Genomic DNA, 14,197 nt, shown 5'->3' on the forward strand with positions numbered 1-14,197 from the left:
CCCCAGGTTCCCTTTTATTGGTCACAGACTGTACCACAGTCATGTGATACCTGAACAAGCAAGGGGGGTACAAGGTCATACCCTCTCTGCTGTTTGGCGGTGATGGACTGGGAGGAAACCTTGCAGCATTCGCTGATGCTTCAAGCCTCATACAGCCTGTTTGATGAAAACATAGTGCTAGACAGACTAAGCAGATCCTTGGATGGATCCTTACAAGTGGAAACCTGGAAGAGAGGTCTGCCTGCATTTGGAAAATGTGGGGAACTCTGCAAATAGCTCTGTTCTCCTTCTTTCAAAAATACAGTTGGAAAAATTCTTTTAGAGACATCCTTGCAGCCACGCTTGGAGGACAGAAGCTTTCTCATTTTCTTTGGATGAGAATGTGCCTTTATGCATTTTCATCCTTTCACTGACACCCAAAGTATTTCTGAAGTTTCAGAAAGAATTACCAAAGATCATTGTGGTCACCCCCTTTTGGCCTAGGCAAAGTTGGTTCTCACTTTTAAAGGAATTGGCCAAGGGGAATTGTCACATTTTTCCTCAAAGTCTGGATCTGCTCTCACAGTATCAGTGGCGAATGGAATAGCACCACTTGTCTCATGAGGATTTGCTGCAGGTATTGAGGGAGCCAAGAAAACCTGCAACTAGAAAATGTTATGCTTGCAAGTGGAAGAAGTTTTGTTGGTGGTTCTTAACTAATATCAGAGGGCCCAGTATGGTATCTACCCCTCTGGTTTTGAAATCTTTGTGTGGGCTACTCAATGATGGCTTATTTTATGTATCTATCAAGGTGCATGTTGCAGCCATCTGAGCTTTCTGCTCATAGTTCCTCTTTTTCATCTGTTTTTGTGGTCAGTTTATGAAAGGTGTGTTGCACTCACCTGTTGAAAGCAAATTCCTTTTCCTTGGGATCTCAGCTGTATTCTTGAAAACTGAACTTCCTGTTGAACCTTCGTTTTAGGCCGATTTAAGGTTCATTACTTGGAAAACAGTTATTGCTCTGACATCTGCTAGTTGGGACGGACTTATTTTATTTTCCACAAGAAAAGGGTTGTATTGCACAGTAATGCTTCTTTCATGCTAAAAGATGGTTGATTCCAGGTAGATACAGAAATATCTCCAAGTTTCATTTATGGAACCTAAAAACAAGGGAGAAAAGATTTTGCACACCGCAGATGCGCAAATGCAGCTTAGGTACTGCCTTGATGGAACCAAGTACTTCAGATAGCTGATCAGCTGTTTATTTGCTCATTGGTTGGCCACTGCAGTTGTTTCTTTCTTATTCCCACCATGGTACTCCTTTGTTATTGCCACCATAGGCAAGGTTAAGGCACATTTCACCAAAGCCTTATTTTCTTTGGTGGCATATTAAAAAGAAGTGGACTCATGTTTACACCGTTACAAAGCACTACAAACTGGATTACTTTCCAGGTCCACAGCAGGCTTTGTGAGAACCATTCTCCAGAGGCTCCGTGATTCTTATCCTTCCTCTTTCCAAGTAGGTTAAGCTTTGGGAATGTACATGTGTGCAATTGTGGCGCAGTGTGGCTGATGAGCATAGTATAGTTAGGGTCAGCTTTGGGAATATACACGTGTGCAACTGACGAAGTGTGACTGATGAGCATAGTACAGTTAGGTTAAGCTTTGGGAATATACACGTGTGCAACTGTGACGCAGTGTGACTGATGAGCATAGTACAGTTAGGTTAAGCTTTGGGAATATACACATGTGCAACTGATGCAGTGTGACTGATGAGCATAGTGCAGTTAGTGTAAGCTTTGGGAATGTACACGTGTGCAACTGTGACGCAGTGTGACTGATGAGCATAGTACAATTAGGGTTAGCTTTGGGAATGTACACGTGTGCAACTGTGACGCAGTGTGACTGATGAGCATAGTACAGTTAGGGTCAGCTTTGGGAATCTACATGTGTGCAACTGTGACAGTGTGAATGATGAGCATAGTACAGTTAGGGTCAGCTTTGGGAATCTACACGTATGCAACTGTGGCGCAGTATGACTGATGAGCATAGTACAGTTAGGTTAAGCTTTGGGAATCTACACGTGTGCAACTGACACAGTATGACTGAGCATAGTACAGTGAGGGTTAGCTTTGGGATTCTACGTATATGCAACTGATGCAGTGTGACTGATGAGCATAGTACAGTTAGGATAAGCTTTGGGATTCTAAATATATGCAACTGACGCAGTGTGACAGATGAGCATAGTACAGTTAGGATAAGCTTTGGGATTCTACATATATGCAACTGACACAGTGTGACTAATGAGCATAGTGCAGTTAGGATAAGCTTTGGGAATATACATGTGTGCAGCTGAGGCTGCGTCACTGATGAGCATAGTACAGTTAGGGTTAGCTTTGGGAATCTACATATATGCAACTGACGCAGTGTGACTGATGAGCATAGTACAGTTAGGGTAAGCTTTGGGAATATACATGTGTGCAACTGACACTGTGAATGATGAGCATAGTACAGTTAGGGTAAGCTTTGGGAATATACATGTGTGCAACTGACACAGTGTGAATGATGAGCATAGTACAGTTAGGTTAAGCTTTGGGAATCTACATATATGCAACTGACGCAGTGTGACTGATGAGCATAGTACAGTTAGGGTTAGCTTTGGGGATCTACATGTGTGCAACTGACGCAGAGTGACTGATGAGCATAGTACAGTTAGCGTCAGCTTTGGGAATCTACATATATGCAACTGACGCAGTGTGACTGATGAGCATAGTACAGTTAGGATAAGCTTTGGGAATATACATGTGTGCAACTGTGACAGTGTGAATGATGAGCATAGTACAGTTAGGGTAAGCTTTGGGAATATACATGTGTGCAACTGAGGCTGTGTCACTGATGAGCATAGTACAGTTAGGTTAAGCTTTGGGAATCTACATATATACATCTGATGCTGTGTGACTGATGAGCATAATACACTTAGGGTAAGCTTTGAGGATCTACATGTGTGCAACTGAGGCTGTGTGACTGATGAGCATAGTATAGTTAGGGTCAGCTTTGGGACTCTACATATATGCAATTGACGCTGTGTGACTGATGAGCATAATACAGTTGGGGTAAGCTTTGGGAATCTACATGTGTGCAACTCAGGCTGTGTGACTGATGTTCATAGTACAGGTAGGGTAAGCTTTGGGAATCTACATGTGTGCAACTGAGGCTGTGTGACCGAGCATAGTACAGTTAGGGTTAGCTTTGGGAATCTGCATGTGTGCAACTGAGGCTGTGTAACTGATGAGCATAGTACAGTTAGGGTAAGCTTTGGGAATCTGCATGTGTGCAACTGACTCTGTGTGACTGATGAACATAGTACAGTTAGGTTCATAGTTTCATAGGTAGGTACTAGGCTATCGGCCCTAGGGCCCATACAAGCCTAGCCAAAAAATGTACTCTGGCTTTCGCCACCCAAGAAAATTATTTTCCTGTGCCCCTGTCGAGCAGAGCCACAGAAGTGATCCCTGGGGTGAATTTCCCATTTCCCATCCAGTCATCAAGATTTTTCTTGAAGAGTGCTAATGAGGAGCTCTGTTTGACATAGATAGGTAATCTGTTCTAGAGTATGGGAAGTCTCTGGGACAGAAATCTATCCCTCCAGCATGTTCTGTTTATTGTGGTGGCAAGGTTAAGGTCCATAGAGCATGTAGCTCGGAGGGATTGGGATTTCTTTAAGTGGAGCATGTCCAACAGCTCTGGGTTTGACATAGCTTTGTATGTTAGGCAGAGATCGCCCCTGAGTAGGCGATATGCAATGGAGTAAAGCTGTAGTTATTTGAGACGGTCTGCATAGGACATCTGTTTGAGGCCAGTAATCCTCTTTGTGAGGTATTTCTGTGGTCTTTCCAGTTGTTGTAGATGTCTTGTGAGGTACATACCAAAAGGGGCGTTGTACTCTATAATGGGTCTAATGAGTGATGAGTAGAGGGGAACAATGACCTCTTTTTTTCTGGATGAGAATCCTTTTGTGATGAGATGAGCCATGTAGAAGGATTTCCTGACCACTGTGGCGATGTGATTATCAAAGGAGAGACTACTGTCCACCTGTGTCCCAAGGTCTCTTATCACATTTTTGGCATTAAGTAGACTACCAGCTATGTGGTAATTCATGCGTACAGAGTTTTTACCAAAGGGGATGATGATACACTTTTTGGCATTGAGCTTCAGGCCATGGCTTTGACACCAGGTATCTGTCTCAGTGAGGCCCTTTTGTAGTTTGTCCACATCGTTAGGAGTTTCGGTTATGGCTCCTAGTTTGCAGTCATCTGCAAACTTTGTTAATAAAGACCTTCTGTGTTGGCCTGCACTTCAGAGAAGTAGATACCAAACAGGAGAGGACCCAAGACTGAACCCTGTGGTACTCCACTTGTCACTGGTGTGATGTCGGATTTGGTGACTGCTTCAAAGAAGTCAATCAGGTTTAGGAGACATGATCTGCCTTTTACAAATCCAAACTGAGTAGCGTCCAGAGTTTGGAGATTACCAATGTCTTTGTTTATGAGTTCCACGATGATGCGTTCCATGGCCTTGCAGACCAGACTCGTCAGGCTAATGGGGCGGTAGTTCCCGGGGTCCGTCGTGGCTCCCCCTTTGTGGAGTGGGATAAATGTTGCGGTGCGCCATTCAGTGGGTACAAAGCCTGAGGTGAGGCTATGATTGAACATGGTACTTAGGTAGGGTGCCAGTTCATTCTGTAGTTCATGTAGAACGCAGCCTGGGATATTGTCAGGTCCCATGGATGCTGTGTTCTTGGCTTTGGAGAGTGTGTTTTTTACCTGTGCAGCCGTGATTATAGGAACTTTGCCTTCTTCCGTTATAGAGATGGGCCCTCTAGGGGGTGAGAGGGGGGTAAAGTTAGCACTGAACCTATCTGCTAGGATGTTGGCAATATCGGTTGGTTCTGTATATTTTAGTGCCATTATGCTATAACTCAGAGCAGATCTGAGTGTTCCCATTTAGATTCTTGACGTAGCTATAGAATGCTTTGTGGTTGTCTTTAGAGTCAGTGGCAATTTTGTTTTCATAACTAGCTTTGGAGGATTTTATGAGGGATCTCAGCTTCTTAATGAAGTTGACCAGGGAGTTCCTCCAGTCATGGGAGACTTTGGGAATCTACATGTGCGCAACTGAGGCTATGTGACTGAAGAGCATAGTACACTTGTTTAAAGTTTTACTTATCTAATAATACAGTCATGTATTATTTTAGGGTAAGCTCTGGGAATCTACACGTGTGCAATTGAGGCTGTGTCACTGAGCATAGTACAGTTAGGGTAAGCTCTGGGAATGTACATGTGTGCAACTGAGGCTGTGTGACTGATAGGCATAGTAAAGTTAGGGTAAGCTGTGGGAATGTGCATGTGTGCAGCTGACTCTGTGTGACGAACATAGTGCAGTTAGGGTAAGCTTTGGGAATGTACATGTGTGCAACTGATGCTGTGTGAATGATGAGCATAGTACAGTTAGGGTAAGCTCTGGAATTCTACATGTGTGCAACTGAGGCTGTGTGACTGTTGAGCATAGTACAGTTAGGGTAAGCTTTGGGAATCTACATGTGTGCAACTGACGCAGTGTAACTGATGAGCATAGCTCAGTTATAGCAAGCTTTGGGAATCTACATGTGCGCAACTGAGGCTGTGTGACTGAAGAGCATAGTACACTTCTTTAAAGTTTTACTTATCTGTAATAGTAGATGTTCAGATTTCACACTGCCCATCTACCATGCCCCTTATTTTATATATAGCTCAATGGTATCCAATCTTGTGTTTTGGTTCAGCTTTTATGTTGGTGTTTTGTGGCTGTCTGTTAGCTTGTTTCAGGTAATTCTTGTTCCTGGTTTGACTTGGTTCATCCTGCTTGGTACTAAAAGCCCGAATAACTGACTTTCTGTGACAGGGGTTAGGCTTCCCCTGATGGGAGGGGCTTAGCCAATCCCCTAAGCCAAAGACAGGGCTGGCAAACATGCACCAGTATTAGTACATATATGTGCATTTTGTTTTACTCGCCTCTCATCTGAAGATCCCGCTTAAACTTTTAGCAGCTACTGTGAGCAGTGCTGTTCCCTCTAAGGCCAAACACTTGTTGCAGAATTTCTGAGTCTTTCACATTGCAGAGGCTAACATGTCTTTATAGTCTCCTCCTGGTTCCACTCCAGTAGAGTTTGAAGTATTTTATTTATTTATTTTGGGCAGGGACATCCCGCTGTGCTCGCCACTTATTGTTGCATGAATACTGCATGCCCTGCAGTATGCATTAGGGGTAGCTTCTAAGGGAAAGCTCAAAATCCAGTACATCAAGAGAGTGTATCTAGCCATAGGGTCATAGGTTTGGTTATCAAGATATGACCTATTGGACTTCAAGGAAGCCTAATTTCCTTAACCCCATGTTAATATTTATTGGTTCTCATAGATATATCAAATTTATTTCTAAAGAAGGTCAATGACTGACTTTTAGTTGTAAGGAGAAGTTTATTCCATGATTTCGGAAGCCATTGTACAATGTCACTGTTATGATTTGTATTTCCATGATCTCGGAGGTCATTGTACAATGTCACTGTTACTGATGTTCATTGTGTTTCACTGCTGCAGTCATTACACTTGGGTTATCCTGCCGTCAGGCGGTCCCGCAGTCTGCCAGAGTTCCAAAGTCTTGGTCCGGCGTCAGTTGCTGTCGCTTCTTCCCTGACATCAGTGCGCCAGGGGTATATAAGATGCAGCCAACGCCATTTTCTCCAGTCTTTCTTGCCGGGCGGTGCCTGAAGCAAAAGCAGTTCGCAAGTGCCGGTCGGCCGACTCCTGAGATTTTCGAATTCGAATTTCAGAACCGAAGTCTTCAATAAAGCTAAGTACCCTGTTGGGGAAACTTTTTCTTGCCTCAGACCGATGTCAGTAAAAGTTAATAATTGCATTTCTTGTGGGAAGCAAATACCTCATAAGGATTTTCATTCTTACTGTATTCCATGCCTAGGCCCAGACCACAACGTCACTAGTCGTCGGTTTTGTGCTAGATTTAACAAGCGCACTAGTAAATGGTTTGATTTTGCTCGCCATTATTTTGGCCGAAGATTCAGTTATACCATGCCGTCGGAACAACCGATGACCGAAATACACAAAAAACACAAAGACAAAGATAAGGACAGGCATCCGAGGTCCAAAACCGACGATGAAGCCTCTCCTAGGCCAGTCGCCGGTTCTCAGTGTGCGCTTTCGCAGCCCCTGACACCCGCTACCTTAGAGCCACAGGCCGCCTCCAACTCCCACGTGGAGATTTCTAGGCCTCTGGAAACTCGAGGTATTGTGCCTACGGAAATTAATCCCTCAGATGAGTCTGGAGCCGCTGAGCAGGCATCGGCTTCTAAGGGTGTTTTCAGACCTTCACAGCTTACCATCAAATGAAGAAATACTGCCAGGAACCACCACGATAAATAAAAATGAAGTTTATTTTAAGACAAACAAGCGCTTTCACGCATAAATATGCGCTTCATCAGGTTATAACTTATACAAAAATGAACTCCCTTTATATAGTAAAGCCAACCATCAATTAAGAAAAACAATTATCAATTTTTCAATTAATTAAAACATGATTGCTAAGATGGAAACACCCATTTTTGTATCACCTCAGTCAGTAAGTTAAACGCTAGGTTACAAATGTAAGAAAGCATTTTTCACGATTTAAAACAGTTCTAAATATACAATGACAAAACTTCATGATTTATAAGACCAATAACACTTATCTCAACAGCATTCCATAACCATCTAGTGTGGCATATCAAATTTAAATTATATAAAGCTGCATGTTCTAAGTGATGCACATTGTACTGTTTTAAATAAAACAGCCTAGACTATTGTCAGGGGTGGATCAAAGTAACTAATAGTTATTTCAGTTTTACATTATACAATTAGTTAAGTCCATGAAAAGCAAACAACTTTAAAAACGCCGATATGGCTATAGCATATGAAAGCTGCATTATTTATATCTCAGTCACCTCTTGGTGTAGCGCTTGCTGTAAAAATCATCAGCAGTCATAATGCGTTAGTGAGATAATAATTAAATAACAACCTATATGTTTTCTAGCTGATATTCATGCCAATAAATGCTGTTTCTGCATAATAAAGGAATAATGAAACTAAAAATAAACATTCCGTGTGTTCAAGGAATGTAAAAAACAAATAAAGAATGTTGTGTGTCTATACTAAAAACAATGACATAATATAGCTAAGTCATAAAAATCACTAATAATATGTATATAACATAAATCTCATACTATATCTTACACTATGCATAGATGAAAAAACGTTCTACTAACTAATGGAGCATAGATAATATCCTACTATAATCTTACGTAGTACATGGATAAATAAAGGTAAGATACAAATCATCCAAATGAAAAAAGGTCACTCTTGCAATAATAAAAAGACTGTATGTCCAAATAGAGCACGAAGTCAACACAAGTTTTTCAACGCCCTAGGTTAATAATTCAAATATATATTATAATAATCAAAAGATACGGTCATAAACGAATCTCCGGGATTCTGTATATATGCCGAAATCTATTAAACCTCTATATTTTCAGCCTTATTTAATAAAACTCATGCCTATAAAGAAAGGCAATCAAAAGGCGTACTTGCTATTTTTGTGAGCATAGCCTTAATGAGAGAATAACAATATTAAACATAATCAGGCAATAGTAACCATGCGGCATTCCATTGACTATATAGATAGTCTCATTCATAGTCAAAACAAAATGCATGTGTAGAGCGTGCAGTGAACAAATACAATAATTCGGCCACTACTTAGTATGGCAAAAAAGTTCGCTCCCCATAAAAACATATAAGGGAGCTGAAAACTCAGCTTCCCGGCATGAATCAAATATCTTTTTACTGGGTGTTGTAATAACCAGCAATATTAATGAGTGTTAATAATCCCTAACGGATCTAGGTAAATATCAAAAGAAAATATTCCATCAATATTCAATCACAGTCAGCGAACAATATGACAACAAGCTAAGCTTGTCAAAGTATAAGGTCGCTGGCCTTAGGCAAGCCACAGCATCAATGCACTAGCATTTAAACAAAAGTTGGACATTGAATAGCCACAGGATGACCCTTAGGCCATATATATGTAAAAGATATATAAATAGGGACACTGTACTAAACCTGGTACAATGGTGCTAACTTAGCTCCAGTACCTCTTATATGGAATTAATAAGAAACTAATTTATCAGTCAAGCATGAATATACATTAACAAGAAACCTTCTTTGAGATATTTACATAACTAAGATATAACTATGAGTCCAGATGTGCTACAAACATGGATATAATATAAAATCTGTTATAAAGTCACTAAAGCGCTATGAAGTCTTAAGTCGACCCCAATAAGGCAGGACGTATGTTAATGGCAGTGTTAAGCCCTGGTGGTATGTGTGCCTTTAACCTTAAAATCCATTTAAGCTCGAACATTTCAATGGTGCCAAAATGGTCTCCCTCTCTCCTGTTCTGATTAATAACTTGTAGCACCTGAAAACTAAACCTATGCCCAGCTTACCATCAAAACAACAACTAAGTCTAAAATTCCATTAAAGACAAAGAAACAAGTATAGCATTCACCTGGACAGGCCTCCATGCCAAAAAAAAACAGATGCTCAAAATGGCCGAAGACCTAATTACTCTGATGATCAGGGGTTCCCATCCCCCTCCTGATAAAAGACCTAGGCAGGATACAGACTATGATTCCTCTGACCAGGTTTCCATTTCTTCTGATTCCTCTTCAGACCAGGGATACTCTTTACCCCCCCTATGAGGATTCTGATGCTGAAGAATCAATCCCTTCAGCCTCTCCTCTTGAGGATTACTCTTTTGGGGAAACTTTACATACCATGAGGGAGCATTTCCATTGGGAGAGCCAGGATTATTCAGAATCCAAGAAAAGGCTCAGAGATTTTCTTTTATTGCCTCAGCACGGCCCCTTGCTATTCCGCCTCTGTTAGATATTGTGGATGATGTGTTCTCCGAATCCAGTTTAACCCCTGATTCTTTGCCCCCAGCACCAGTCAAGCCAGATAGGCACTACAGAATCCCTGACTCTCACAAATTTCTTTATAAAAACCCTACTGCTGACCCAGAAACTATTCCCAGGGTCCCAAAGGGGTAAAGGCTTCCACTGCTAAAAATCCAGTTCCCTCTGACAGGGATTCTAGAGCATTAGATAGATGGGGGAAGAAAGTTTACACTTCTGCAACTTTAGCAGTAAGGGCTTTAAATTGCCAGTTCCACATGCTTAAATATCAACAATATTTAATGTCTCTGTTAAAACAGAAAATGCTTACAAGCTCAGAAGGTCCTGACTATAAGGAAATGCAGGATTTATTGCATGCAGCTGAACAAGTGGGAAAACATACTCTGCAATGTGGTTTTGATTCATTAGAGGCTTCTTGCAGAGCCGCAGTTACAGGATCTGTGATTCGAAGGCATGCTTGGTTAAAAGAACAAGGTTTACCTGATCATGTTAAGGCAAAATTATTGGATGCTCCTTTACAGCATGATATCATGTTTGGTGTTAAGGCAGAAGAGGTATTAAAGAAAAAGGAGGATAAGGCAAAATCTATGCAAACAGTGAAGGATTTCTTACAGGTACAGCCACCTCGATTTAGCAGAAATTGGCCTTCTAAAAATTGGTCCTTTCCAGTGTCAGACAGACCACAGAGAGGCAGATACAGATGTCCAAGAGGCAGATCTCAGCCCCAAGGCTCTTACAGACCACGACAGTGGGGTGCTTCAACCCCAAAAGGAGGAGAAGACAAGTCACAACCTTATAGGAAACAGTCCCAAGACTTCCCCCTTTAAATGCCAAGCACTTACCTTTTGGCAGCTCCCTTAGGGGGAAAACTAGCTCTTTTTTCACAAAATTGGCATATAATCACCCAAGACAAATGAGTTCTGAATATTGTGTGTCAAGGTTACAGGTTCCACTTTCACACTCTACCAAGGCCAAAAGGAATGCCAGACCTGCCACAAAATCAATGGGCCGAGGCACAAAAACAAATTACAACCCTCATGGACATGAGAGCTATTCAAAAAGTGCCACAACAGGAACAAGGACAAGGATTTTACTCAAGACTTTTCTTGGTTCCCAGAAAGGACAAAGCCTGGAGACCCATACTGGACCTATCTACTCTAAATATTTACCTGGATGTTCCGAAATTCAAAATGTTGACACTACAGCAACTTCTTCCCATGCTGGGCAATAAGGCATGGCTTGTCACTTTGGACCTCAAAGAGGCATACCTGCATGTCCCAATCAGACAAAATTGCAGAAGACACCTCAGATTCATAGCTGGCACAATGCATTACCAATTCTCTGCACTGCCCTTTGGCTTATCTACTGCGCCCAGGGTCTTCACAAAATGCCTGGCACCAGTAATTGCATTTTGCAGACAAAAAGGAATTCAAATATATCCCTACTTGGATGACTGTCTTATTCAAGCAGAGAGCAAGAACATTCTTCTAAAGCATCTGGTGTTTGTAAAAAGATTGCTAATTTTCCTAGGGTACACAGTAAATGAAAAGAAGTCAAAACTAGTGCCCTCTCAAGAGATAATATTCCTGGGTGCCAGCTTAAATACAACGGCCCAGATGGCTTATCTCACGCCAGACAAGCAAAGACAACTGACTCAGTACTTTCAGTTGATGGCAACAAAAACCCAACTCCCTGCAAGAAAAATTCTGCAGGCCTTGGGGTTCATGGCGTCCTGCATACTACTAATACCATATTTATTATTTTATATTTTATTTTACATTTGTTAACCGGGCTAGTCTGGCTGGATACATGTCCATTTTCAGCAGAGGCCCGAGGAGAAAAGCTCCACTATCAGACTAATACACTACAATATATGAAGTCACTAATAGTACTAACTATACAAATACAACTAAAACTAATATAGTATAATATGGCAAAATACAAATGCAAATCCTTTTTCATGTACAAATCTGACTAGATGACAATCAAAATTCAATCAGGGGCTGAGGAGAGATGCTTCAGTATCAAAAACAATTTACAGTTAAAACAATATCCATAGTAGCTAGTAATAACAACAAAAAGGTATTGGCTGAAAGCATAAAAGTGGTTAATATATAGTGTTAAAACAAGGCAGGTTAGTAGTGTAAAAGATATTAAGAGGTTAGAGATAGGTAAGAGGCAGAAATGATGTAAAGAGAAAGGAAATGATAAATTACAGTTACTGTTAGGTATAGGTTTTCTGGACTTAGTGAGGCAAGGAAAAGGCAGTAGGTAAAGGAGAGGGGGAAAAACAAAGATAGTGAGAAATGAAAAAGGTAGTAGGAATTATAGGAGGTCAGCTAATAGATGTAAGAGACAGAAAAAAACAGAGTGGTCAGAGGGGAGTCAAACAGAGCTAAGAACAGAAGAGTGGAGGTATAAAAAGGGACTGTGGAAGTCAGTTGAAGTTAGAACTGAAGAGCAAAAGTACAGAGGAGCAGATTGGGGAGAGTAATAAACTTGCTGAGGTCAGTCAGGATTAGAGCAGGGGCATAGCCAGTGAGTTATTAGGTGAGTTTTCATTTGTTTTTTGAAAAGATGACATGAGCCTAGGGAGGTCAATTCTGTGGGGAGTTTATTCCAGTAAGAACCGACAGTGTTTGCAAATAAGGAATCACCTGATTTATTGTGAGATTTCAAGGTAGTAACTAGTAGCTTGTTGGCTGATCTAAGTGAAGTGAGATTTTTATAAGGAGTGATGAGTTTATTTAGTGTGGGTGTGTTGGAGGGGTAATGTAGAATGTTAAAAGTGATGATTAGTTGTTGTAGTAGTATTAGGTTTGGAAGTTCTAGCCAGTTTAGTTTTTAAGTTAAGACAGTGATGAGTTTGGAATAGAGAGCCAGTGGCAAATCTGGCTATACTGTGGTAGGCGGTATTCAGTTTTTGAAGATTAGCTTTTGATATATTGATAAAGGAAGGAGAAGCATAATAATGTAGAAATGAGGTGAGTTTGGGCGAGAGCTACTCGAGGTGGCAGTAAGGAAGGGCTTAAGCCTGTAAAGGGCACCCATCTTTTTATTAACTGACTTGATAGTTAAGTCAATGTGATAGTCAAAATTTAGCTGATTGTCTATGGTTACGCCTAGTAGTTTAGTGGAAAAGTCAGGTTGGATGACAGTACCATTGCATGATACAATGGAAAAAGTGATAGGGGTGGATTTAGAGGTAGGGGTGAACAGTAGGAGTTTAGTTTTTTTGGGATTTAGGAGGAGACAGATATGTTGGAACCATTTTTCTGCTGCAGTGAAGACCACCTGGGTAGCAGTGTGGAGTTGTGCTGGGGAAGAAGCAGAGCAGATGAGAGTGGAATCATCTGCATACTGTATACAAGTGGATGTTGGGAGGGAAGTGGGCAGGTTATTTATGAAAATAGAGAAAAGTAGGGGACCTAGGATCGATCCTTGTGGGACACCAATAGTAACTGGGAGTTGAGAGGATAGATGGCTGTCCCAGAGGACTGCTTGTTTTCTATTAGTCAGGTATGAGTTGAACCACTGTAATGCTTGTGATTCAAGTGAGAGGGATTGTAGGGTATCGAGGAGAAGTTTATGGTTGACCATATCGAACGCTTTTGAGAGGTCTAAGAATAGTGCAGAGGAGAACAGGTTGTTGTTGCATATGAGGAAATTACAATGGTACCAAAAAAGTGTTTGGGCTCAACACTGTCACAGTTTGGAAACAGTAATACCACTTATTCCCTGCCTACAACAGGAGTTTCGATGGTGGGCACAGGCATGTCACCACAACAAGGGACAGCCTTTCATTTTACCCACAGCCAGGCAGACATTAACAACAGATGCTTCGGATTACGCCTGGGGAGCACACATGGCAGGAAAATGTATTCAGGGCAAGTGGGCCGCAGACCAAATGCATCTTCATATCAATCAAAAAGAGATGCTAGCTGTACAAAATGCCCTAACAGCTTTCAAGGACCTTCTGCATCCAGGACAACTATTACTAAAGACAGACAACACCACAGTTATGTGGTACATAAGCAAGCAAGGGGGCACTCATTCTTATCCCCTCTGCAGACAAGCCTTGACTTTGTGGAACACAGCACTGACCTAGCAAGTTCATCTGCAAGCACAATTCCTGCCAGGAAAGAAAAATACTCTGGC

General features: G+C 41.4%; 1 protein-coding gene across 1 annotated transcript in view; it reads left to right on the forward strand.

Annotated features, from left to right (window-relative positions):
- The window catches only part of GPR108 (G protein-coupled receptor 108), a 1,998,409-nt gene that overhangs the window by 430,806 nt on the left and 1,553,406 nt on the right, over positions 1–14,197 (forward strand). The window lies entirely within an intron of this gene.

Source organism: Protopterus annectens, chromosome 9.part0, assembly GCF_019279795.1.
Source record: "Protopterus annectens isolate FY-2018-M chromosome 9.part0, PAN1.0, whole genome shotgun sequence".
In the NCBI taxonomy this organism is placed as follows: domain Eukaryota; kingdom Metazoa; phylum Chordata; order Ceratodontiformes; family Protopteridae; genus Protopterus; species Protopterus annectens.